General features: G+C 41.4%; 1 pseudogene; it reads left to right on the forward strand.

Moving 5' to 3' along the window:
- LOC101152061 (chromobox protein homolog 1-like) overlaps positions 1-9,233 on the forward strand; it is an 84,117-nt pseudogene extending 74,884 nt beyond the window's left edge.
- The last annotated feature ends 16,452 nt before the right edge of the window (positions 9,234-25,685 follow it).

The following is a 25,685-nucleotide window of genomic DNA, read 5'->3' on the forward strand; positions in this document are numbered from 1 at the left end:
TCTCATTATTCATGATAAATTTAGGTATTTGCTAAGCCCTACTATACACATAGAGCAGTTTCAGAATTGCTAATCTAAATCCCTGTGGAAAACAATTTTGTAATTGGAGAACAACATACACTGTTTGCTGTCTTTAACATATAGTATACAACCAATCTTGCTAAACAAAGTTACTTAGGTTAGTTCTTTTCCTTTCAGTGTGGTTATATTGTTCACTTGCAATACAGTTAGACTCATGTGTTACTGATTGTATTCCATTTTGAACTCTCCTTGCATATCAGTTTTAATTTTTTAGGATATACAAAGCATTAACATAGTTCTAAAAGCCAGAACTAACCGAAAATGTATACACATACAAGTGTCACTTTAATGTCTATTACATATTCCCCATTCCCTCAATTTTTTCCACTCTCTTCCCATGCACCTCCTGTAGTTACCCAATCTCTTCTGTTTCTGGTTTATCCTTTCTGTATTTCTTTTGCACAACTGGGCAGATACATGTATATTTTCTTATTTCCTCTTCTTTTTTGCATGAAGGGTAGCATGCTACTCTTTTGTACTTTCCCATGTTTTTTGTTTCACTAACCATTATGTCTTGGAACTCACTCATCAGCTTTCTTATTCTTTTTTTTACATTTGCCTAGTACTCCCTCATGTAAATGCTCCATTTATTTATTCAACCACTCTCCTATGTATCAGCATTTGGTTGTTTCCAATATTCTATGATTACAAATGATGCCACAATAAATAACCTTGTTGCATATGTATTTTTGTTTTGTTTGACAAAAATACATCAGAAGAAATATTGCTGTATCAAAAGGTAACTTGCATATGCAATTCTGTACATATTGTTAAATGTCCCTTCAGAAAGATTGTACGAGTTTGCATGCTCACCAATAAAGTATGAGAGTGCCTGTTGCCCACAGCCTTGCCAACACAGTTTGTTCTTAACACTTTTAAAGTTTACCAATATGACAGGTAGGAAATGGCATCTCAGTGTTGCTTTATTTTGTATTTCTGTTATTATGTGAATTTGAACATTTTTCATATGTTTTTTTAATTTTATTTTTTTATTTTTATTTTTTTATTTTTTAGTATTTATTGATCATTCTTGGGTGTTTCTCGGAGAGGGGGATGTGGCAAGGTCATAGGATAATAGTGGAGAGAAGGTCAGCAGATAAACACGTGAACAAAGGTCTCTGGTTTTCCTAGGCAGAGGTCCCTGCGGCCTTCTGCAGTGTTTGTGTCCCTGGGTACTTGAGATTAGGGAGTGGTAATGACTCTTAAGGAGCATGCTGCCTTCAAGCATCTGTTTAACAAAGCACATCTTGCACCACCCTTAATCCATTTAACCCTGAGTTGACACAGCACATGTTTCAGAGAGCACGGGGTTGGGGATAAGGTTATAGATTAACAGCATCCCAAGGCAGAAGAATTTTTCGTAGTACAGAACAAAATGGAGTCTCCTATGTCTACTTCTTTCTACACAGACACAGTAACAATCTGCTCTCTCTTTCTTTTCCCCACATTTTCCCCTTTTCTTTTTGACAAAACCGCCATCGTCATCATGGCCTGTTCTCCATGGTCGCTGTCTCTTCGGAGCTGTTGGGTACACCTGCAGAAAGGCTGTCACTTCACACTTGGAAGATTGCACAGCGGCCAGGCAGAGGCACTCCTCACTTCCCAGACAGGGTGGCGGCTGGGCAGAGACGCTCCTCACCTCCCAGACGGGGCGGCCGGGCAGAGGCACTCACTTCCTAGACGGGGCGGCCGGGCAGAGGAACTCCTCACATCCTAGATGATGGGTGGGTTTTCAATGGCATCTCATCATTTTTGTAGATGAAACTAAAACCCTTCATTTTAGTTCAAGAAGTTCCTCATGATCTGATCCGTGCCTGGCTCTCTAGCATTTAGTCCTGCCTCCTTCCTCCTATATCCCACTGAATTTCTCACCTTTTCTCCTCCTCCACAATGCTGTTTCATGCCTCCAGACCCTCACACGTGCTGTTGCATCTGCCCAGAACCTCATTCCTTCTTCTTCTGAGTGGCTTAGCATTCTGATCTCATGTCACTTCTACTAGGAAGCCTTCTCTGACCTTTTCACTTGAGCCAGAACCTCCTCTCTTGGACTCTTGCAGTAGCCAGATATAATATAGTCATGGTCTCATTGTGCTATGTTATAATTGTGGGTTTACTTGCCCATCTCCCCCACTAGAATATGAGTTCACTGAGGCCAAGGACTGGGTCTTCATCTTGTGTTCTTTTTTATCACTAGATACAAAGAAAGCTTGGTAAATACTTACAAGTGCATCTAGGCTTGGCTTAAATTCTTCAAGTAACAGACAGTTTGCTACCTCAAAGAAAGCCTGTTACATTTTTACATTATTTCAAAGTTCTTCCTCACAGCAAGCTGAACTCTGCCTCCCAGTAATTTCTAATCACTTGTCCTTGTTCTGTCCTTAGGGCCTAAATCTCTTATTAAAAGACAGCGATCTACTCCTCAAACTGGGCGTTGGCCAGGGATACAGCTGTAACTGGTAGTGCTTTTTGAAACAATTTAGGACTGCTTGTTTTGGGTATGAATTCTTCTTTTCAATGAATATTTGATTTAAGGTAAGAAGAAAATTGAGTTTCTTCTAAAGTGTTTCAGTCCGTTATGCTATTTTGGTGTGTCCCCAAAATCTGCTTTCCTGAAAACATTTTGCTACCTTAATTCAAGCAAAGTAGTTACATTCAGCACATTATTTGTCACTTCAATGGTGACAGTTACCCTTTCCCTCCACCTTTTCATGCAGACTCAATGGATTTCATTGGATTCTTTGTTCTCTGTTCTGGGCATTCCATGGTGCTGACTTGCTAGCAGTTCTGTGCACTATCATGTTACTGCTCAGTGCCCGAGGCTTTGGCTGAAGAGGCCTGGCCTAGATCTGCCCGTGAGTTCTGGTACCACATCTGCAAAGTTCTGTGGAAATGCCGCACCTTAGCACAGGCTAGAGTTTCTCAAAGGATCATCTGCATTAGAATCTTTCAGCGAGTTGGTTAAAAATGCAGATTCCTGAACTCCTACTCCTGATCTTCCAGGTGAAAATCTGAGGATGAGGCCTCATAGTGCATATTTTAAGAAGCCTCTGGATGATTCTCATACAAACTAAGGTGAAGAACCACTGTCCTAGATGTCGGCAAAATAATCACCAAATACACCATCAGTCATCTGTTCTGGATATTCATTTATATCTACGTAGATGCAAACCTGTATCAATGTCCTATCTACTCATTTTGCTTTTTTCTCAATTATAAGCTCAGTGAGGGCAGAGATCCTATCTATTTTGGTCATTGTAGCCCCAGTGCCCAGGATAGTGTATAGCACATAGGTGCTGTTGAATGAAAGCACAGGAAGCAAACATGTCTTTCTCATTGATCCTTGTAATACTGGGAAAGGCTACGGTGGAAATGAAGTGAGAGGCATGGGAACCAAAGGAGAAAACTAAAATGCATGTAATCACAGTGTATGGTGGACCCAGAGCTCTGGAGAAAGCCCTCCCATTAGTTAGTTCTGTAGGTGCAAGGTCTTCAGGCCATTCTTTTTGACTGTAACAGGCTGAGCAGCTGTACCTTGAAGAGACAGAGACTCCAATATGAATTCCTCCCTCCACACCAACCTCAATGTCTTTGGAGTTTGAGGAATGAGGGAAAGGCAAGATATGACAAGGGATTGCATTGTCATATCATCACTCATTACTCAAATAAATTAAAGCCTCAAGGAATTTTAATGATAACAATTACCTTGAGAAGGTAGGATGTGGAGTTGCTATGAATCACACAGACTGGGTTTATATTCCAACTCTTACTAGCTTAATTTCTCTTTACTTCAGTTTCTTCATCAGTAAATGGAGATAACTTGATTATGTAATCCATGTGTGCTAGTTAAGGTAATGTCAGTTACCATACCATAGACACCCTCAAACCTCTTGGTTTACTACAATCAAAGTTTATTACTGATCACATAAAGTCCAAATGGACATTCTGGTCTGGTGAGTGGCTCCTCTCCACATGGTGATTCGGGGACCCAGGTTCTGTCTATATTGTAGAGTCCTCAGCTAGAACCTCTGCATTCAGTCAACAGACAGAGGAAGAGAAAGTGAGAAGGCACACCAGCTCCTAAACCACTTTGGCATGAAAGTGACACATGGCCATTTCCACTCAACATTTCATTGGGAAGAACTAGTCACATGGCAAATCTAGAAGCAAGGGAATATGAGAAATGTAGTTCAGTTGTGTGCTCAAGAAGAAACATGTATCACTTTTTGTTTCATTACAAGCAATCACAAAACTTAGTGGTTTTGAACAACAGCCCTTTATGTAGCTCACAATTCTGTGTGGCAGCAATTTGGGCTGGGATTAGCTAGGCAGTTATGCTGATCCCAGTCAGACTCACTTGATCTCAGCAAGGCTTACTCATGGCAAATGTGGTCAGCTGCCATGTTGGCTGGGGACTGGTTAGTCTAGGATGGCCTTACCTGGAAAAGCATGTCTTTATTCCATTTGTCTCTCACTCTCCAGTAAGCTAGGCCAGTCTTGTTTATATGGCAGGTAGGCAGGCTCCTAAGAGCAAGAGCAAAAGTCTGCAAAGCGTGTTGAGGCCTAAGCTTGTAAATCACACAAGGTAGCTTCTCTCACATTGTTGTCCAGAATCAAGGAGTAGAGATATATAAGCTACAAAGAATTGTGGCCATTTTTGCAACCTATCGAAAAGAGGAAATATGTTTAATTAAATAGGTGGTCTATAACTTGTTTAACAGAGTACATGACATCACAGTAAGTTCCCAATAGATTAATCTATTGTCATTATTATTGTTATAATTTATTGAATATCTACTATATGTTAGGCTCTGTACTAGGCAATTTATATATATATAATCTTATTAAATTACCACAACTATTTATTTTACATATGAAGAAACTGAAGCTCAAAAAGATAAAGAAAACTACCGAAGGCCATTTGATTAATAAGTGATGGTACCAAAGCTCACATTCCCTACTTCCTTATGTCTTAGGATGCAAACTAAGCTTGGATTGCCTGAAACTCTGAAGGAGAAACAAAACTTGAAGCTAAGATGAAATTAAATATTTAAGAAAGTCTGAGGAATGACATGGGAAGAAAGAACCGGGCATTCTGACCTGAAATATGAGGGTGATGCCCAGAGCCAGTTTTGGCAGATGACCCTCAAGTTGGTCAGAGCTCATCTCAAGGGCAAAGCAATGATGATTATTGTGACTCATTTGATATTGTATGTTGCCTGGTTCTTTCCCTTTTCACAGAGGATGAGGAAATTCCTTTCTGATCAAAGAATCTGTGTTCGTGTTAGAAGATCTTGAGTAGAAGGAAGGAGGTAGAAGGCAAGTGGGTAAAAGAAACGGAAATTTAGCTTAGGAGTAGAAAATACTAGAGCAGAGGAGGAGTTTAAAATCCCCTAGGCCAGATATTCCCAGCATCTTTTGGGAATGAGGACACAGATAAGATAGAACTTTGTTGATATTATAGACAAGGCTTAGAGAGCATATTTTGAAAAACATATTGCAGTAACCTCATTGCCTCTCAGGAGTCTGCAGCCCATAGGTTGGGAACTGAGGATCTAGTCCTGAAGAGTAGATAGGTTTAATTTTGAGACCAACTGTATTAATTTGGTGACCAACTGTATTAATTTGGTAGTGATTACTGGAAGCACTGTGTTGAGATGGATTCTGAGGACACATCTAGATGTTAACAGAAAAGATTGCTATGAGTGATTATTGATCTCTCTCACTGGTCTGGACAAGGATGGTGGTGGCATGTATACTAAGTATGTTTTCTATCTCTGATACAGTCACATCTTCGTAAGAAGAACTGCAGCAAAGAAAGTTGGCATGATTTTCTTCCTATTACAAAGTGAGTTAATAGAAGCAAACCTAGATCCCTGATGTCCTGATTCATGCCTTTTCCATGACACTAAGCCAGTTAAAGAACCATGTTTTTTGTTACCATTTATTCTCAGGCAAAATATGTTTTTCAATTTTCTTTCTATGTTGCCCCTGTTTTTTCTGGAAGTCTGCTTTCATGCCAGACATGGTATAGTTTTCTTCTTTCATTTAAGAAAACAAAATTAACCAAAGCTTATTCAGGGATTGCCTGGTGAATTTAATGGATTGTTGAAAAAAGGGTCTCATCTCTGTTCCATTTCCATGTCCCCCCTCTGGTTATGACACATTTGTGCCCAAGCATTAGACTTTGAGATTAGAGGACTAGCTCATTGCTGAACTAAAATCTAGTTCAATTCAAGAAAACCCGGTGAAAGTCCCCTTTTCTCCTCCTTTTCTCTCCATCCTCAACCTCCGAGTCCTCTTGTTCTCTTTCTATTTTAATGCTTTTCAGGTACCTGAGATTAATTAATTTGTTTACTCATGTGCACACTCCTGCCCCCACCACACACACACCTCTATACCCATGAAACTTGAGGTTCCCACAAAACCTTTATTCACCAGAGCTAGAATGGATTTAGGCTTCATCCAGTTTATCTTCTGAGGACATTAAGGCTCAGAGAGGGCAGAGCTTGAAGCCAATGTTCCAGGATCCAGTACACAAAATGGCCAGTTTGCTGAATGGCCAATGCACAACCCAGTCTTGCTTTTGTGAACTCTTTAGTTTATGGGTTTTCATTTTGTCTTCATTTTAAGGATTGTTACGTTTGCCTCTGCCCCAGCTTTCTCCTACTGCAGCTGAGTCTGGGGAGAAGAGAAAGGGGAGAATGAAGAGCATGAAAAGATTGAATAAAGAATGTGAATAATTTCTCTTAGCATCTTCTCTATTAATAATATATAATTAAAATGCTTCAGATATATTCAGAATGTATTGTTGAATAAGACTCTATTAATGAAGGACTCTAAAAAAGAACATACTATCATGACCCCATTCCCCTGATAAGCATATGAATAAATTTCCCCTGTACCCCTAAATTTTCTCTCTCTCCCTTTCTCTGGTCCTCAGTCCTAGAAGCCTTTCTTCTTACCTTCTCTCAATTCTCTCAAAACACCAAGCCCTTTCTTATCTCATGACCTTTGCACTTGCTGTTCTCTATGCTTTGAATGCCCTACCCCCTCTTAGCATCAATATCTCCCTGGCATTTTTAAAGTCTCAGCTTAAATGTTCTCTTTTTAGTGAGGCTTTACTCAGTCACCTAATATAACTTCACCACTTTATCCCATGTATCAGTTAGTTTTTGCCATGTAACAAACACCTCAACATTTAGTGGCTTAAAACAACCAGCGTTTATTTAACTCATGATTCCGCTGGGCCCAACTGGGCTCACTCATGGATCTGAACTTGGCTGGTGAGTTGGTGAGGTCCCAGATGACCTCAGTCACGTGTCTAGTGGTTGGCTGGCTGTCACTTGGGGTGATGGGGATAACAGGGCCATATATTGCTTATTCTCCAGAGGGCTAACCCAGGCTTGTTCACATAACATCTTAGAGTTCCAAGAACAAGAGTGTAAGTCCTTAAATGTAAACACTTTTCAAGTCTCTGCCTACATTGTATTTATTGTGATCATAGTGGCCAAAGCATATCAAAAGGCCACCCCAGATTGAAGGGGAAGAGAAAGACTTCACCTCTTGAAAAGAGAACACAAGTAGAGGTTTGAAAAGCCCTTGCACATTGGAGTTTGCTCTCTCACTGTGCTTGGGACCCTGAAGCACTGTATGACAAGCCTAGTATAGCCTGCTGGAGATTGAGGCTACAGGGAAGAGAATTAAGGCGCCCCAGCTAATAGCCTGCCAATCACCAGACATGTGAGTGAGGCTGTCCTGTATCATCTGGCTTCCAGCTGATCCACCAGCTGAGTACAGACATGTGAGAGAGCTGAGCAGAGATCAGCAGAGTCAGCCCAGATTTTTAAATCACCTGGTCAACTCACAGAATTGTGAGCTAAATAAAATATTTATTGATTTAAGCCACTGTGGTTTGGGGTGGTTCGTTACACAACAAAAGCTAACCAGTACAGGGGGCCTCGATTAAGAAACCAGACTGAATCAGAGAATAATATATGATCCTATGTGGTTAGGTCTTGTAGCTGACAGTATTAATGCCCCACCCTTAATTGGTCAGGCCTTACCATTTCTGTCCATGTTTATCTGACTTCCAACTGCCAATTTCTGCATTTTTTTTGCCAAAGGGCTTTCTCCGGGCACCAGAGCCCACCTTGCCTGTGCACACAGTGGGCCAGAAGTTCTGGAGAATTGACATTTACTATGAGCAGCCTTCAACCAATGATGAATGGGAGTTCATGTATATATAACCCAATAACCTGCAAAGTGAACAATATTTTCCAAACCATCTCCTGGAGTTCCCCAGTGGGACTGTGCTCCAGGAATTGGTAAAGAGCTTCCAGGTTCAGCAGAGGGGAGGACTGCTGGCCAGGGCCTTTGGTATGCTGCTTCAGTGAGGGGATCCATTGCCGCCACCCTGCTTGCTGCCTTCCTGGGTGCCACTCCCCCAGTGAGTCCAACATGACATGCTCCTCTCAGGCTCTTGAATGCTGCTCTGAGCAGTGCCACCCTTTACACTAGAAAGCTGTCAGAAACTATGGGGGAAAAAAATAAAACAAGAAGGAAATAGAGGAGGTGCTAGAAGAGGAGGAAGAAAATTATGTGGTGGAGAACATTGTTGACTGTAACTGGTAAAGGGCAAAGTGGAGCACCTCCTAAAGTGGAAGAGTTTCTTAGATGAGGATGACTCTTGGGAGCCAGAAGAGAACCTGGATTGTGCGACCTCATTGCTGAGTTTCTACAGTCACAGAAAATAGCACCTGAGACAGATAGATCAGAAAGAGGCAAGTGCAACGCTTATTCTCATTCTGAATATAAGGGAGAGGAGAGCAAACCAGAGAAGAAAGAAGAGTCAGAAAAGCCACGAGGCTTTGCTGGGCTTTGGAGCTGAGCAGATTATTGGAGCTACAGACTCCAGTGGAGAGCTCATGTTCCTGATGAAATGGGAAAACTCTGATGAGGCTGACCTGGTCCCTATCAAGGAAGCCAATGTCAAGTGCCCACAGGTTGTCATATCCTTCTATGAGGAAAGGCTGATGTGGGCATTCCTACCTCAGGAGGGCAATGACAAAAAAAGATGGCAAGAATTACTTCTCCTGAGCACCAGCCCCTGTCACATCTGGCTGGGAGTTTCAAGTGGGGAGAGAAGGGGTTAAGACTTGTGTTGACATCACAGAGGTGGCTTGAGAAGATGTCCTTTGAAGAGCCAGTATAGTCTCTGTGTCCTGCAGCAGGCCAAGTGCTTCAAAACTGTTCCCAGCTGTGTAGCTTGCACATGGTTCCAGTGGAGGGGAAGCGGGATAAATGTTTCAAGGCAACCTTTGTTGCACTTTGCTGAGAAAAGCAAAAGGCTTTCTATGAAGGAGAAAACTTGCAGAATTGGGTGTGTGAGAGAGCAAAAAGATACTGTAGATCCTCAAAGAGCATCTCCACAACCCTCAGCCTTCTTCCCAATAGTGTCAACTCTGCGTTTTTAGAGTGTAGCATTAGGTAGTTTTTGGCTATTACTGGTGTATGCTTTGGGGGAGGGAGAGATGGAGTGGGGAGAAATGGAGATGGGTAGCCTCATTTTTATTACCATTTGGGACCAGATTGGGAAAATAGTGAAACAATGGAAAGGGCAGTGATTTGTTTCTATGTCCAGAATATTTTACATTAAAAATGTCATTGGTACCATAAATAAGGACTGTGAAAGAATGTTTAAAAGCTCTTAATAAGCATGTTCATACCTCAGTGTCTTGTGTATCCCAAAAGTATATACATCCCCTATGTACCCACAAAAATTATTTTTTAATTAAAAAACCTGAATGTCTGAAACCTGTAAGCCAAGGTATTCCCTGCTTGAATTTAATCCTGTTCCCCACAAAGAACTAAGCCAGATCATAAGTTACCAAAGCTGCCATTTTGCAGATGGAAATCGACTGAGGAGGGAAAACCTTTTATTGGAGCCTATACACAGGTAGATATTCTGTCTTAGAGGTGCTAATTCCTGAAATTACAGAAGAAAACCCTTTATTTTCCAATTATGAAATTATAAATATCAGCTTCGCCATCCAAGCCACAGGCTGAGGTGTTGGGGAAGGAGAAGAGGGTGATAGAGGAGATGGAACAGTAGGGAAAGGCGAGGGCCTATGCTCAGGATGGAGAACTCTTGGAGCCTTTCTGTTTGTTGAGCTTTGAACTCTGAAACCATTGGTGGCAGGTTTCAATCACTGACAGCACAAGTTTCATTGAATCAATTTAGGAGGTGAATGATTTCAAAAGCCTTTGTATCAGGAGAAGATTAAACTTTCATACTGGGGCAGTAGTTCACTTTAAAACAAAACAAAACAAAACAAAAAACATTTTAAAAGGAAATCCTAAGAATTAAGTGATACTCAAAATGCTCTGTGTTAAGTCAGGAGCTCCATCAGTTCTTGATATCATCTAGATTTGCATCTAGAGCTACGTCGTAAAATTGTTTTAGGCATGTGTTAGGTTACTGTGAAAACTTTGTTTACATGTAAACTTCGTACCACACTGTCAATTTTTGTCTTAATAAAACTATAGATTTATGTTTTTAAAAAGCACTTCCATCATCACCTCCCTGCTCTTGTCTCATTCATCTTTAGCCTGATTTGGAAACATACGGCTCATTTAGGCTGTGTCACTGGCTGAAGCTGGACATTTGCATGCAAAAAATTTGGCATGATGATTCTGAAGTGGGGAGGGGAGAGCTTTTGATATGGTTATCAGAGATAGAATGAAGGTCAAGGTTAGGAAGAAACTGGGAGACAAGAGAGAGGAATGAGACTGGGGAGAGATCGTCTGTATCTTATATAACAAGAAACAAAAGTTACAAGTTTAATGTGTTCATTTTTCTTTTAATAGTCTTTTTTCTTCCAATACTATTTTTAGGTGTGTGCTTGTTTGATGTATAATTTACATATGGTGAAATACATAGATCTTCAATGAGCTTTAGTAAATGTATATGCCTGTATAAGCCCCTCACAAATCAAGATATAGAGCATTTCAATCACTCCCAGATTGTTCCCTTGTGCCCCTTTGTAGTCATTCCTCATTCTTCACCAGAGGCAATCACTACTGTGATTTCTGTCATTATATATTATAACTGGCTATTCCAGAATTTCATAAAAGTGAAATCATACAGTATGTACTCTTTTATGTCTTGCTTCTTTACTCAGTACAATGTTTTTGAGATTATCCATGTTGTTGTATATATCAGTAGTTCATTCCTTTTTATTGCTGGATAGTGTTTCATTGTATGACTATAGTATAATTTATTTATAAATTCTCATGTTGGATATTTGCGTTGCTTCTTGTTTTTATCTATTCTGAATAAAGCTACTATGAGTATTCATTTACAAGTCTTCTTATGGGCATATATTTTCATTTCTCTTGAGTATATATCTAAGAGTGAAATTGCTGGATCATAGGGTAGGTGTGAAGCCTTTGCTCTGGTTGCCTTTGCGACTGACTCAGTTTCCCCAGCCCTCTGCCTTGCCTGCCTTCCTTCAGGGTCTAGAGTACTAAGATTCCAGCAAGCATTCTGTGGAGGGGCCTCATGCATTCCCCTGCAAGTTTCAGAGCAGGAAATAGGGGAGGGTGAGGAAATAGCATAGGGCTAGAAGTTAAGCATGAGTGATTAGGCGACCAGGGTCTAGTCTTGGTTTTTCCATTAATAATTTTGAGGCAAGTAATTTTCTGACCTTTAATCTTCCCCATTGGCTGCTCTTCAAGACTCCTTCCGGATGGTTCTACACCTGTCTTGTGAGTTCGTAATAGATGCTCAATTAGAATTTGTTTCCCTATGTAGGAGAGGGAAAAGTATTAAGTTATTTGTTTTTCTCCTGACTACAAAACATTAACGTAGTTATTTTTTCACTTATTTTCCTGCCTTCTGATAAGGGCAGGTGCTAAGGATGATGTTTTGTTTTTGTGACCTGGATGGCTGATAAAGGATACAAATAGGGGAAGCCAAGAGAGACCAGACTAGAAGGAAGAGGAGGCTCTAGAAGGACAGCAAATAGATGATGAGGGGGTGTGTGTTTGTGTGTGTGCATGTGTGTGTACATTGGGGTGCTAGCATAAAAGCAAGAGAACAAAAAACAGAGAGAAGATGGTTGCCACAAGGAGTAAACTTTGGGGAAAAAATATGTTTTGAAGCAGTTTTGCTGAGTCATGATCAATGTCAACAACTCTTTTCCCCCTTACTGAGAAAACTGCAGAAATAGATCCATCATTCTACAGTCTTTTCAGGCTTGGATATGTATTTCTAATGACCTTAAGGCCAGAGGAGAATTTTCCAAAGGGACCCTATGATATTTAGGTTGAACGAATGAAAGTGTTAGGATAAAAGCTAACATGCTATAACAAAGACACCTAACAACATCATAGCCTACAGAACCAGGAAGTTGATTTGCCTTTCAGGTAACAATTCAGAGGTGCATGATCCAGATTGGTGAAACAAATCTCCTCCACAGTCAATCAGAAACCCGAGGTCCTTCTATTGTGTGGCTCTGAGGTATTGTTATCTGTATAGTTGAAGCTAGATTGCTGTGGGTTCCAGTTGGTGGGAAGAAGAAAGATAGCATGGAGACATGCCTACCATCTTAAATTCTAATTCTGGAAGTGGCATACATTACTTCTTCTCACATTCCATTGGCCAGAATTCAACCATATGATGAAGCCTAATCTCAAGGGACACAGAAGTGTAGTCAAGCCGTGTGCCCAGCAAGAAGGGGAGAGTGGATTGTAAGGGACAACTGGCAGTCTTTACCCCAAAGAGCAAGCCCTTAAATCCCCCAAGGGACTGCTCGGGGGGCCATTTTATTCATGTCCTGAGGGAATAGCAATATTCTTCAGGCTTCTTTGAGACTTTTTTCTACTCTGGCCTATCCTGCATCTGTCTTGTGTGTGTGCACTCACACCATGGTCTGATGGGCTTTGGGCAAGGGGATTATTTACAGTTCTTGAATCCTTGCTTGATACCAAGTTAGGCTAGAGCTGCAAGTGCTTCAGGAGCAGGGTAAAGCAGGAGGGAAGCGAGCTAAAGGGCTCTGTCCCTTCTCCCACATGTTTGTCTCACAGTGGGGAGTTGAAACTGAAGTCTCAAGTCCCTCTCCTTTCCTGGAAAATCTTCCCTAGCCAGATGTGTCCTTTTCTACTCACCTTCATTATCCAATAATCTTTTTTATTCCGTCTTTCCTCACAGACCCCAATAGTGTTGACTGACTATGACAGTATGTAATTGAATGCAGAGTATTCTCCCTCCAATATGATTAGTTAACCTTCATCCCATATGCAGTTAAATCACCTTCAAAAAGATGCAGCTAATGTCTCCAGGCTACAAATTCCTCCTGAGGTGTTGAGTGGTATGTGCTTGGGTGTTCCTCCATGGTGACATCAATGCCAATTTTATTAACTGAGCACTTCCTCTCCTCTTTCTCTCTCTTCTTTCATGACTTTGACTCTTCAGTTTTTCTTTATTCCAAGCCCTCCATGGCCTGTGAGCCAAGTCCACACTGCCAACAGGTCCCTTGGAATGGCATCCTATATTTGGCTTGTAACCAGACTCTGGGGACATCTATATGGCAGTCATAGTTGATTAGGGAAATGGAGAATTTTCTTTTCAAGAGAAAGAGCTAGAGTTTAATTAATATCAGGGCAAAATGGTTCATCTCAAAATAAATTACATTCTCTAGCTGCTAGAACAGCTGTTGAACAAAACACATTCTCTAGCAAGTGAGAAGAAGGATGACAACCTGCAGATCTTAAATGAGAAGAGAATTGGAAAAGCAAAAACAAGCAGGTGTGGTAGGTTATATTAATAATGGCCGCCATATATTTCCCCTTCCTGTGGCATCACAAATCTTCCCATTAAGAGATGGTATCTATTTCTTTACCCCTTGAGTCTAGGCTGGTCTCGTGACCTGCTTTGGCCAATGGGACATTGGCAAACATAAAGCAAGCAGACTCTTGAAATGTGTTTGTGCATTGAGGCTTTCTCTCTTGTGGCTCTTGAAACCCTGAGGCCCAAGCTAGACTGCTGCATGATGAGAAACATGTAGCTGCCTTCATCACCCCAGCCAGCAGCTTGCCAATGCTGGGCATATGTGTGAGGCCATGCTAGGTCACCCAGCCTCTCGATTACTCATTAGCTGACTGCAGGCAAATGAGATATCTCAACCTAGACCAAAAGAACTACTTGGACAAACCTCAGAATTGTTCTAAGTAAATGGGGACTGTTTTAAGACAATAAGTTTTGGGGTGGCTTGTGATGTAACAAAAGCTAACTGATACAACTAAGCAGCCCGTGCATATATGTTTGCATGTCTATCTGTGTGTTTCTATACGTGTGTCTCTTGTCTCTTACGTCTTCCCCCATATCCATAACAAATGTTCCCAACATGTCCTGAAATCAGTACAGTCAGTTAAGACCTTTACTCGGATGCTCTGTAGGACCTTCAAGCTTGGAAAATAAACATGTAGTAAAGGAGTGAATCTCCTTTTTCCTCTCTCATTCCTTTCCTGTCCCATGCTCCTGAACTTGGAGCCTGGCCTGGCCAATCTGAAGGAAGGTGGTACCTATTATAGAATGCCCTATATTCCTCATTTCCCTGTAGACATTGCTTCTCCCTGGCAGCCCCAGTAAGAGGGATGAAAGAAGATATGTGTGTGCCCCTAGGTTCTTCCAATCCTAGGGAAAGGAAGGACTACTATTGGTGCTTTCTTCCTTCTCGTCATGGGGTTTAGATACCAGAATCTTACAGCCTCTCCCACTGCACCTCATACCGCACAAGGGTTGGCTGTTGCTGATGGCTTTTTTAGGCAAGTTCCCAAAGAGTGTTCTTATATATCAGATGTGGCTATTGGTTCTTAAACCACATATTTGGCATTTCTGGGTATGTGGAGTGGGGGACTCCTTTGGTTAGACAAAGCCCACATGAGATCCTGTCTTTACTGTTAGTTTTCCATATTTGAGTGGGCAAGGTTGGCCTAATGATTACTTGGCCTCTATAAAATATGTTGATTTTATTTTGGAAGATACTGTAGTAAATCTAGTTTTTATGAAATGAAAGTGGCTAGCAATAGGACTCCTTTCTTTCAATTTTCTCTGTCCCACTTTCCCCGCCCCATTTCTATACATGTTTCAGCCATGAAAATCATTTTTATTTCTTTAAAACAGCTTCACTGAGGTATAATAAAGGAAAAAAAAGTATAAAAGTTACCTGTTTAAAGTGTATAATTCAATGGCCTTTAGTAAATATACAGAGTTGTGCAACCATTAATGCAATCCAGTTTTAGGAGATTTCTATCTGCATTACTCCACTCTCACAGTGCTATAAAGAAATATCCGAGACTGGGTAATTTATAAAGAAAAGAGATTTACTTCGTGCATGGTTCTGCAGGCTGTATAGGAAGCATGGCAGCATCTGCTTCTGGAGAGGCCTCAGGGAGCTTTTACTCATGGCAGAAGGCAAAGTGGGAGAGGCATCTTACATGGCAGGAGCAGGACCGAGAGAGAGAGGATAGATGCCACACACTTTTAAACAACCAGATCTCATGAGAACTCTATCATGAGGACAGCACTAGGGGGATGGTGTTAAACCATGAGAGACCACCCCCATGATTCAATCACCTCCCATAAGACCCCACCTCCAACACTGGGGATTTTAATTCAACATGAGATTTGGGTGGGGACACAGACTCAAACCATGTCACCATCATACCCAGAGATCTCTTGTGCCATTTGCTGTCAGTCCTCATTCCCACTCTCAGTCCAAGGAAACCACTAATCTATCTTCTGTCTCTATAGATTTGCCTGTTCTGGACATTTTATATAAATGGAATCATACAATATGGGAGGTTTTTTTTAAAAAAATAAAGACAATACTTAGGATAAAAATTTGCTAAAGACATAAACATGTTTACAAAAGTTGCTCTTCCTTTGAAAGGTTGATTCATGAGTATGAGCAAGATAACCTATCTTGGTTTGAGTTCTCTCAAAGAAGATGCCAAGGCAAGGACTTGAGGGTAGGTAGTTTATTTGGGAGGTAATCACAGGAAACAAAAGTGAGGAAGTGGGGAGAATGAGACACAGAGGGGAGAAAATACAAAACAAATAAAAAGCATACAGTGAGAATATTACCACTGTGGACAACTGGGGCTCAATTCCACTGAAGATTGCCTGAGAAACCACATGGCGTGTGCTTCTGCAGAAGCTAGGGTGTTTATCTGCCATGCTAGTTCACTAATGCTGTGTAACAAATTACCCTAAATGTAGCAGTTTAAAGCAACAATTAACATTTATACTCTCTCACTGTTTTAAGGGTCAGGAATTTGAGGTTGGATTAGTTGGATGGTTCTGGCTTGGGGGTCTCCCTTTAAGATTGCAGCAAGCTGTTGGCTGAGGCTGCAGTCAACTGAAGGCTTGACTGGGGTTGGAGGATCTCTTTCTGAGATGGTGCACTCACCTGGCTGACAACTTAGTTGCTAGCTGTTGAAGGAGGCCTCAGCTCTTTACCACATGGCCCTCTCTGTAAGGTTACTTGAGTGTCCTCACAATATGGCAGCTGGCTTCCCCCAGAGCAAGTGATCCAAAAGACAACAAGGTGGGAGCAGCAATGCTTTTTGTGATCCAGCCTTTAAAGTTGCACACCATTATTTCCTGCTATATTATGTTGGTTGCAAAGGTCAGCCCTATTTTTTTTGTGAGGAGGACTGCACAAGGGCATGAATACCATGAGGCAAGGATAATTGAGGTCGCTTTCAATCCCGAATACCATATCCATTAACTCCTGTTCTTCACTGGCTGAGGGTTATCCTGTGCAAGCTGATTAAGCTCCAGGAGGGACTGCTGGAAGCCTCAGGCAGAGGGTTAATAGGCGTTTGAGGTGAGAAGCCGCCAACCTTCCAGGAATTATCTACTGTCGCTTCAGGTAAACTCAGAGATGGGCCTACAGGGGCTATGGGACAAAGCCTCACAAGCATCTTCCAGATGCCCCAAGGATGCCATCACTGAGACAATTTTTCAGGTCTGCCATTGATAATGAAAAGAGAAATCTTCCACAGCTCAGACTTATAGGTGGAACAAAATGATAGGTCGTCAGTGAGGTATTTATACCTTTGGAATGCCTCAGTGAGGTATTTATACCTTTGGAATGCCCTCTAGGTGACTGCCACACCAGACTGAGTTTTGGATTTTTGTAAGCCCATTATCCCCAAAGAAACAGCTCCCAGAACACCAAAACCACCCTGCTCCTCATATTGCTACTGAGTATAAAATTACAGGCCAGTCCTGGGCAGAAGTCCAGCCACATTCTTGATATGTGGGAAGGGAGCTGGATTCAAAGACAGAAGTCAAGATTTAGAGCCTCAATGTGGTGAAGGTCCCTCTCAAGGTAACCTGGGGTAGCAGGAAATGATGACATACCAATGCTTGGAAACACTGCCAAGCACTGGATTTAAATCACTGACATCAATGGGCTCCATCACTCATGCCACTGAAATCTGCTATCCTATAAAGGATCAAAAGCAGGGGGAGATAGGGGAAGGTAGGAACAGGATAACAGAGAGAGGAGAGGAAACAGGCCTATAACTGAGTTAGGCCCCTTACTGAATGGCCAAAGCTAGAGGAACCATATGTCCTGCCTGGTCCAGGACAATTCTGGTTTAACCTGTTGTTCTGGAATAGTTATCTATAGCACCTCCTGTTACTCTCAAAAGCACCTAGGTTTGGGTGGTAAATTACGTATTTATCTTACCCATAGCACACTGTACTGTCCCAAACATAATCTTCCTCATAATCAATTATATAAGTTTAATGTCTGTTTTGTCTGCTTAGCTGTGATTTCTGGGTGGATAAGGACCACGTCTAACTTTTACACTACTCTATCTGAAGTATTGGCATTTGTGAAGTGCTCAATATATACTTTGCTTACTTATTGAATGCATGAATGAATGAATGAGTGACTGAATCAATGAATGGATACACTAGCTCTGTTTAAAAAGATGTGGTATGATTGGAATGAACTGAGGGGAAGGAAGGGGGAAGTCATTAAGTCTAAAATTCCAAGGGGAGCCATAGGAAGCGTGTTTTAAAACCCCAGGTCAAGGCTTTATTCAAATGTATTCCTTTTATTTAGTTCCAGCAGCTCTGGGGCCAGATGGTGTGTGCTCACAAATAGAGCTGCTGCTGGTGAAAAGTATGGGGCTGTGAAATGTTCAGAAAAGCCCCGAGTGTGAGTCAGCAGGCTTTGCATCTCTGCTCTCTAAGGGTCTGCTCTGTCAGCAAGTGGTTCTAAAAGCCAAGAAATTGTGTTTTCTGTGGCATGGGACTGTAATGCACATCTTCTGTATTATTTCCTTTTTAGGGAGAGGGACCCAAGCATTTTGCCACCAAATAAGGACCATTTATGGACTACTCAGTCACATTTGCTGAGAGCTAGCTGGGGCTGCCACGTGATTCTAAGCATAAACTTTAGCCCATCTCACAGAGCCAAGAGTGCAGGCACAGTGTTCATGAGATCAGAAAAAAAAATGAGAAATGAAAGTTGAAGCCAGATTTCTGCATAAACTGCTATATGGTGGCTAATTTAGAGGGGAAACTTCAATATCTTTAGTGGTAAGGTTTGATTTACCATCCCAGCTTGTCCAAGGACATTAAAAACTCCTAAGCATTTGGGTCTTAAATTCCCCAACAGAAGTTGCTATTATTATTTTTCGTTTAGATTTTAGAAATAGAGTGAGGACACTTCATAAGTCATAATACCTGGCTTTTCTTTCTTATTCTGCCATTAGGTTGTTGTTTAGCAACCTACTTAACATTTTTTTTTGTTAGATGTTTTTCTTCTAAAGTGGGAATCACTATGCTGACTACATCATTATAAGACTAATGCCCTGTACATTATTATTATAAATATTGATAAAATATTCACATCCTCCCATTCCAGTCCTTTCCAAGCATAATTCCGGATCACACCCTTCAAAAGTCCCCCCAAAATTAGAAAATTTCACAGCAAACTGTCTGATACTTAGTACCTACTAGAATACACATAATTATAGTGCAATAGCAGCAGGCTAAGGAAGTAGATAGTAAGTAGTCACATTATAGTTGAAAGGCAGAAGATAGATAGAATTTAAATAGTCAAGCAGGAGAAAGGGCCTTCCAAGAAGGAGAACAACATTGGTAAAGTCATGGAGCAGGGGCTGGCAAACTGCAGCCTGCAAACCAGATCCAGCCTGCCGTGATTTTGTAAATAAAGTTTTATTGGGACACAGACATGCTCATTCATCTATGTATTGCCTATGGCTGTTTTCATGCTATAGCAGTAGAGTTGGGTAATTGTGACAGAGACTGTATGGCCCCCAAAGACTAAAATATTTACTATCTAGCCCTTTTATAGAAAAAGTTTTGTAAGTCTTAACACAGACCATGGTGGAAGTGGAGTCTAGGATTTTTCCTGATCAGAATGGGGTTTCAGAGAATGTGAGTTTGAACAGAATGGATGGGGCCAGGTGACAGAGATCTTCAAAGCCATTGTGGTAGGAAGCAGGGAGCAGGCTCATGGAGAGTGGACATTGCTTTTCTCACCCTGCAGTAAATTCAGTCTCAGTCCCAGATACTGAGAATATAGAGGAATGGAAACTGCTTAAATTTATTGACTATATCTATCCTATCTGTCAATCCATCCATCTATTCATCTGCCCACTGAGCATATATTTATTTATTCTTACAGAATCATTTTGTTACTCAAATAAAACATGGTAACTGTAGGGAAAAATATTTTGAAAAATACAAATGAGGCCCACCCCTGCAAAGTAGAAAACCACCCGTAATCCAACTAACCATGGATAAAACCACTGTTAAATTTCAGTGTGTGTCCTTTTAATCTTTTTTATTGCAAAGAAAAAGAAGTTTTGGTTAGGTGCATACTATATGCCAGGCAGTATGCTAAGCATTGAGGATACAAAATGGTGTAAGCCAATAGCAAAGACAAGGAATCAACCTAGATGCCCATCAACAGTGAACTGAATGAAGTAAATGTGGTACATATGCACCATGGAAGACTGTGTAACCATAAAAAGGAACAAAATCATGTTCTTTACAGCAACATGGGTGGAGCTGGAGGCCATTATCCAAAGGGAATTAATGCAGGAACAAAAAACCAAATACTGCATGTTCTCACTTATAAGTGGGAGCTAAACATTGAGTACATGTGGACACAAAGAAGGGAACAAGAGACACCAGGTCCTACTTGAGGGTGGAGGATGGAAGGAGGTGAGGATCAAAAAGCTACCTATCAGGTTATGTTCATTACCTAGGTGACAAAATAACATGTATAACAAACCCCTGAGACTTGTGATTTAGCCATGTAAAGTACATGTGTGAAATCTGCACATATACTTCCTGAACCTAAACTAAAAGATGGAAAGAAAAAAATAAAATAAAATAAATGGTGTAAGCTTGGCCTCAACCTCAAGAATGAAGAGCAATGACTGAAATTGCTGAAGTATAGGGTGAGAAGTATAATAATAGCTGCCTGCAGAGATAAAAGGAAAGCAGGGCAGAAGGAGTGATCACCTTTTCCTGGCCTGTTATATTCAGTGTGAGTCTTAGAAGGTGTCTGTGAGTCAGCTAGGTGGCCAGGAACATTCCAGACAGAGGGGAAAGTAACTGGTGTTTCCCATGTGCCTGTTAGGTTCCCAAGAGTTTTACTGGCAATGTCTCATGTAGCCATTGAAACTACTCTGGGCAATGGGTATTATCACTCTCACTTTACAGATGAGAACTTGAAACTCTCAGAGGTAAGGCATTTGCCCAGGGCCATTCAGATAGCTTGAGGTGGAGGCAGTATTTGAGCTCAGAGCTGTTCCCCATGCTTTTCCCAGTTTATCATGCAACCTCCCCATTATAAACAAAGTCATGGTGGCCACTTTCACTGGTTTTATTTAACAAATATTTATTGAGCATCCACTATGTACCCAATAAAGAATACATTGACTGTATTCTCAAGAAGCGCTTTAAGAACCCTCACGAGAGAGAGAGAGAGTGTGTGTGTGAGTGTGTGTGTGTGTGTGTGAAATAATAATTTCTTCCCTCCTTGGTTGTAGGACTCTTGACCCGTTCTTGGAGGATGTGGACCAAGCATGTTGCATTGTGTGCCCCCTAGAGAAGCCATACTAATTGGGTGATTTTAGAACCCCCAAAATGGAGATGGAGGTTGCCAATCATTCATTAAGTCAGTCAACCAATTACCAGCTTCGGTGGGGTTGAGCTCTGTGTATGAAGTGGACAAGGTGACAGGAAAGTAACATTCTTCCATAATTGCCACTTTCAAAAGAAATGGCTGCCTAATCGTGGACAGAAGACATAGGCCAGGCTCGACAATCAGTGCTGTAGGAGTTCTAGGGAAGGGGACTTATGGTGGACTGAAGAGACCGGGGAATGCTTCCTAGAGCAGTGATATTTCAAACATCTCTTATCATGGCTGGCTAGATAGCAAGCATGAAGAGGAGAGGAGAGGTTAAAGTCTCACTTCCAAAAACCCGGGAGGACCACCTGTCGAGTACTATGTTAACTATTTGGGTGATGGGTTCACTAGAAGCCCAAACCTCGCCATTATGCAATATACCTGTATAAAAGCCCTGCACATGTACTCCCTGAACCTAGAATTAAGAATAAAATAAAATAAAAATTAAAAACCCAGGAGATGCTTTAACCTCCAAATTCCACTGGGAAGGGTGTGTGAAAGTTGGAGGGTGGGGATGTGTCTCACTCTCCCTTTTTCTGGAACACACACAAAGCCACCCACAGAGTTAGTAAGTTGCACCATAAAATATGGCATGGCCATAAATGAAATTACAAAGGAATCGCTTCCAAAGGCTTCACCTTGAAACCTTAACTTCTACATTGAGAGCACACCATTTATTACCACTGCTGCTGGGAAAAGGAGCTGTTAGTGTAATACAGAGAAGAGAAGACAGGCAGGCTAAGGAGCAGAAAATGGTAAGATTTATTGTGGGAATAAAACCCTGAGCAAATTGCCTCTTGTTAAATGTGGGTGTTGGGACCATTGTCAAAGCAGCTGACTCCAGGCAAACACAATGGTCTTGCTGGAAAATTCTCTTCACTGCTCTGCACCTCTCTTTCTCTCTTTGTATGATGTCATGGTAAGTGATCTGATAAGAAAGGATTAGTGAGCAGGAAGATACTTTTTTTCCCTTTAGGTTCCTTGGTCCAACTGTCCCTTTACCACTTTATGCATGACTTCTTACTCAGGTGGCCTTCTAATCTACATTCAACAGAACTCTTGTGAGGGCTTTCCATGGGGCAGCAACTGGGTAGGGGACACAGTGATGAATAACAGCGTTCTGGTCCTTACCTTAAGAGATCTACCTGAGCTTGACCTCTGGACCTTCTTATGTCTGGGAGGATGTGCAACCAGTCAAGCGAATCTTGGCATCAACAACCTGAAGCCCCATAAGAACCTGGCTTCTCCTATTTTTGGAAGCGTTAAAGTTCAAGATTCTAGCCTAGCCAGAGAGCCTAGGGTTCTCTTCTGACTTCTTGTCAACTATAAGCTCTTAACACTGGGTAAATGATACAAACTAACAAGACCGGCACTGTCCAATAAAACTTTCTGCAATGATGGAAATGTTCTGTATTTTCACCGTCCAATATAATAGACAGTAGCCACAGGTGGCTATTGAACACTTGAAATGTGGCCAGTTGGAACTGGGATGAGCTGCAAGTGGAAAATATACTTTGAATTTCAAAGCCTAAGTACCCTCATCCTGAATAATACAAAACATCTCAGTAATAATTTGTATGTTGATTCCATGTTAAAAGTATAATCATGTGGGTATACTGAGTTAGATATGCTATTAAAATTAATTTCACCTGTTTCATTTTACTTTTAAATATGCTACTAGAAAATTTTATATTATATATGTGGCTTGCATTATATTTCTGTTGAACACCACTGTTCTAAACCTTGGTTTAGAGGGGCTAGACCAGAGATTGGAAAAGTGAACTTATCTCAAAATTGCTATAATTTTCCCCACACCTGACCCATTGTGAGTTGACTACCGGACAGTGGGAACTGTGGTCAAGGTGCTGTCAGTGCCCCACCCACAGCCTCTCAGCACTTGCCATTCTAGAACATGCTGAAGTCATCCTATTTCAAGAACTTATAGCTCTTCCTCTTACAGTTCTTGATCAGCCTGCAGGAGGGGAGCCCAGCAATGCCTCCAAATTGACAAATGGGATCTAATTAAACTAAAGAGCTTCTGCACAGCAAAATAAACTATCATCAGAGTGAACAGGCAACCTACAGAATGGGAGAACATTTTTGCAATCTACACATCTGACAAAGGGCTAATATCCAGAATCTACAAAGAACTTAAACAAATTTACAAGAAAAAAACAAACAACACCATCAAAAAGTGGGCAAAGGATATGAACAGACACTTCGCAAAAGAAGACATTTATGCGGCCAACAAACATATGAAAGAAAAAGCTCATCATCACTGACCATTAGAGAAATGCAAATCAAAACCACAATGAAATACCATCTCATGCCAGTTAGAAAGGCGATCATTAAAAAGTCAGGAAACAACAGATGCTGGATAGGATGTGGAGAAATAGGAATGCTTTTACACCATTGGTGGGAGTGTAAATTAGTTCAACCATTGTGGAAGACAGTGTGGCGATTCCTCAAGGATCTAGAACCAGAAATACCATTTGACCCAGCAATCCCATTACTGGGTATATACCCAAAGGATTATAAATCATTCTGCTATAAAGACACATGCACACGTATGTTTATTGTGGCACTATTCACAATAGCAAATACTTGGAACCAACCCAAATGCCCATCAATGATAGAGTGGATAAAGAAAATGTGGCACATATACACCATGGAATACTATGCAGCCATAAAAAATGATGTGTTTGGCTGGGCACGGTGGCTCACGCCTGTAATCCCAGCACTTTGGGAGGCCAATGTGGGCAGATCACGAGGTCAAGAGATCAAGACCATCCTGGACAACATGGTGAAACCCTGTCACTACTAAAAATACAAAAAATTAGTTGGGCATGGTGGCACATGCCTGTAGTCCCAGCTACTTGGGAGGCTGAGGCAGGAGAATCATTTGAACCCACAGGCAGAGGCTGCAGTGAGCCGAGATTGCGCCACTGCACTCCAGCCTGGTGACAGAGTAAGACTCTGTCAAAAAAAAAAAAAAAAAAAAAAAAAAAGGATTCACGTCCTTTGCAGGGACATGGATGAAGCTGGAAACCGTCATTCTCAGCAAACTAACACAAGAACGGAAAACCAAACACCGCAGGTTCTCACTCGTAAGTGGGAGTTGAATGATGAGAACACATGGACACAGGGAGGGGAACATCACACACAGGGGCCTGTCTGGGGGTGGGGGGCTAGGGGAGGGATAGCATTAGGAGAAATACCTAATGTAGATGACTGGTTGATGGGTGCAGCAAACCACCATGGCACGTGTATACCTATGTAACAAAACTGCACATTCTGCACATGTACCCCAGAACTTAAAGTATAATAATTTAAAAAAGGAACTCTCGGCATATAATAAATGAAAGTTGGAGGATAAATATCCCAGTTTCCATGCCCCTCAAATGGCACACTCTAAGATATTTCCTACACAGTTTTTTAGAGTTCCCCAGCAGGGTTGAGCCTCAGCAACCCACAGTGGTACCGTGCACAACAATACTCCCTTTATTGGCTTCCTTTCCTTCCCTATTTCACTTCCCCATTCCTCTATAAGTGCTTCCTGGGGTCACCTCCTAAATAAGCTACTGCACTCTCATTCTTTTCTTAGGGTCTGCATCTGGGTGAACTCAACCTAAAATAGCCAATTAACTAGCCCTGAAAGGTAATGATGTTTAGAGGCACTGTCCCAGGAGCCTTTGAATGGCTTCTCCTGTTTTATCAGTTCATCAGGATCTCTTGCACATTAACCAACAAGTAGATTGCTTTGTGTTGTTCTCGAGTTTGTCCTATCCCACAGAACTGCAGACATAATTACTTGGCACTCTCTCCTTGCCCTCCCAAACATACCACCTCACATGAGTTGGCAGTTTCAGCTACATTTTGCCTGTATTAATGACTTCTATTTTAATACTAGTTTCCAACCTCAATTTTCATCAGACAGAGCTCCTGGTTTCATTTTCTCCTAATTGTAATAAGATGCCACGAGACATCTTAAACATGATGGGTCCTGGGTGGGTGTAAATTGTTTGCTGCTGTTGAAGACACGCTGGGAGAGAATCTTCCGGGATCTGACAGGAAATTGTTCCAGATGTCAGAAATCCAGCGCCAAAAAAATAAAAATAAGCTCCAGTTACTAAACTGATTAGGGTCTGGTATTTCAGAAATAAGAGAGCCTTCAGGATGAACAAAATGTGAAATCTCTGGAAATGGTCCAGAGATTCAGCAAATATATGGTTTAGGAGTATTCTGGAAGCTGGAAGATGGCTTGTGGCCAGTTAAAGAATCATTTTCTTATGTCACATGAGAGATTAGAATCCTAGAAGAGCAGGAAGAGATCTTGAGAATGCTCTTATCCAC

This window comes from Gorilla gorilla, chromosome X (genome assembly GCF_029281585.2).
Source record: "Gorilla gorilla gorilla isolate KB3781 chromosome X, NHGRI_mGorGor1-v2.1_pri, whole genome shotgun sequence".
In the NCBI taxonomy this organism is placed as follows: domain Eukaryota; kingdom Metazoa; phylum Chordata; class Mammalia; order Primates; family Hominidae; genus Gorilla; species Gorilla gorilla.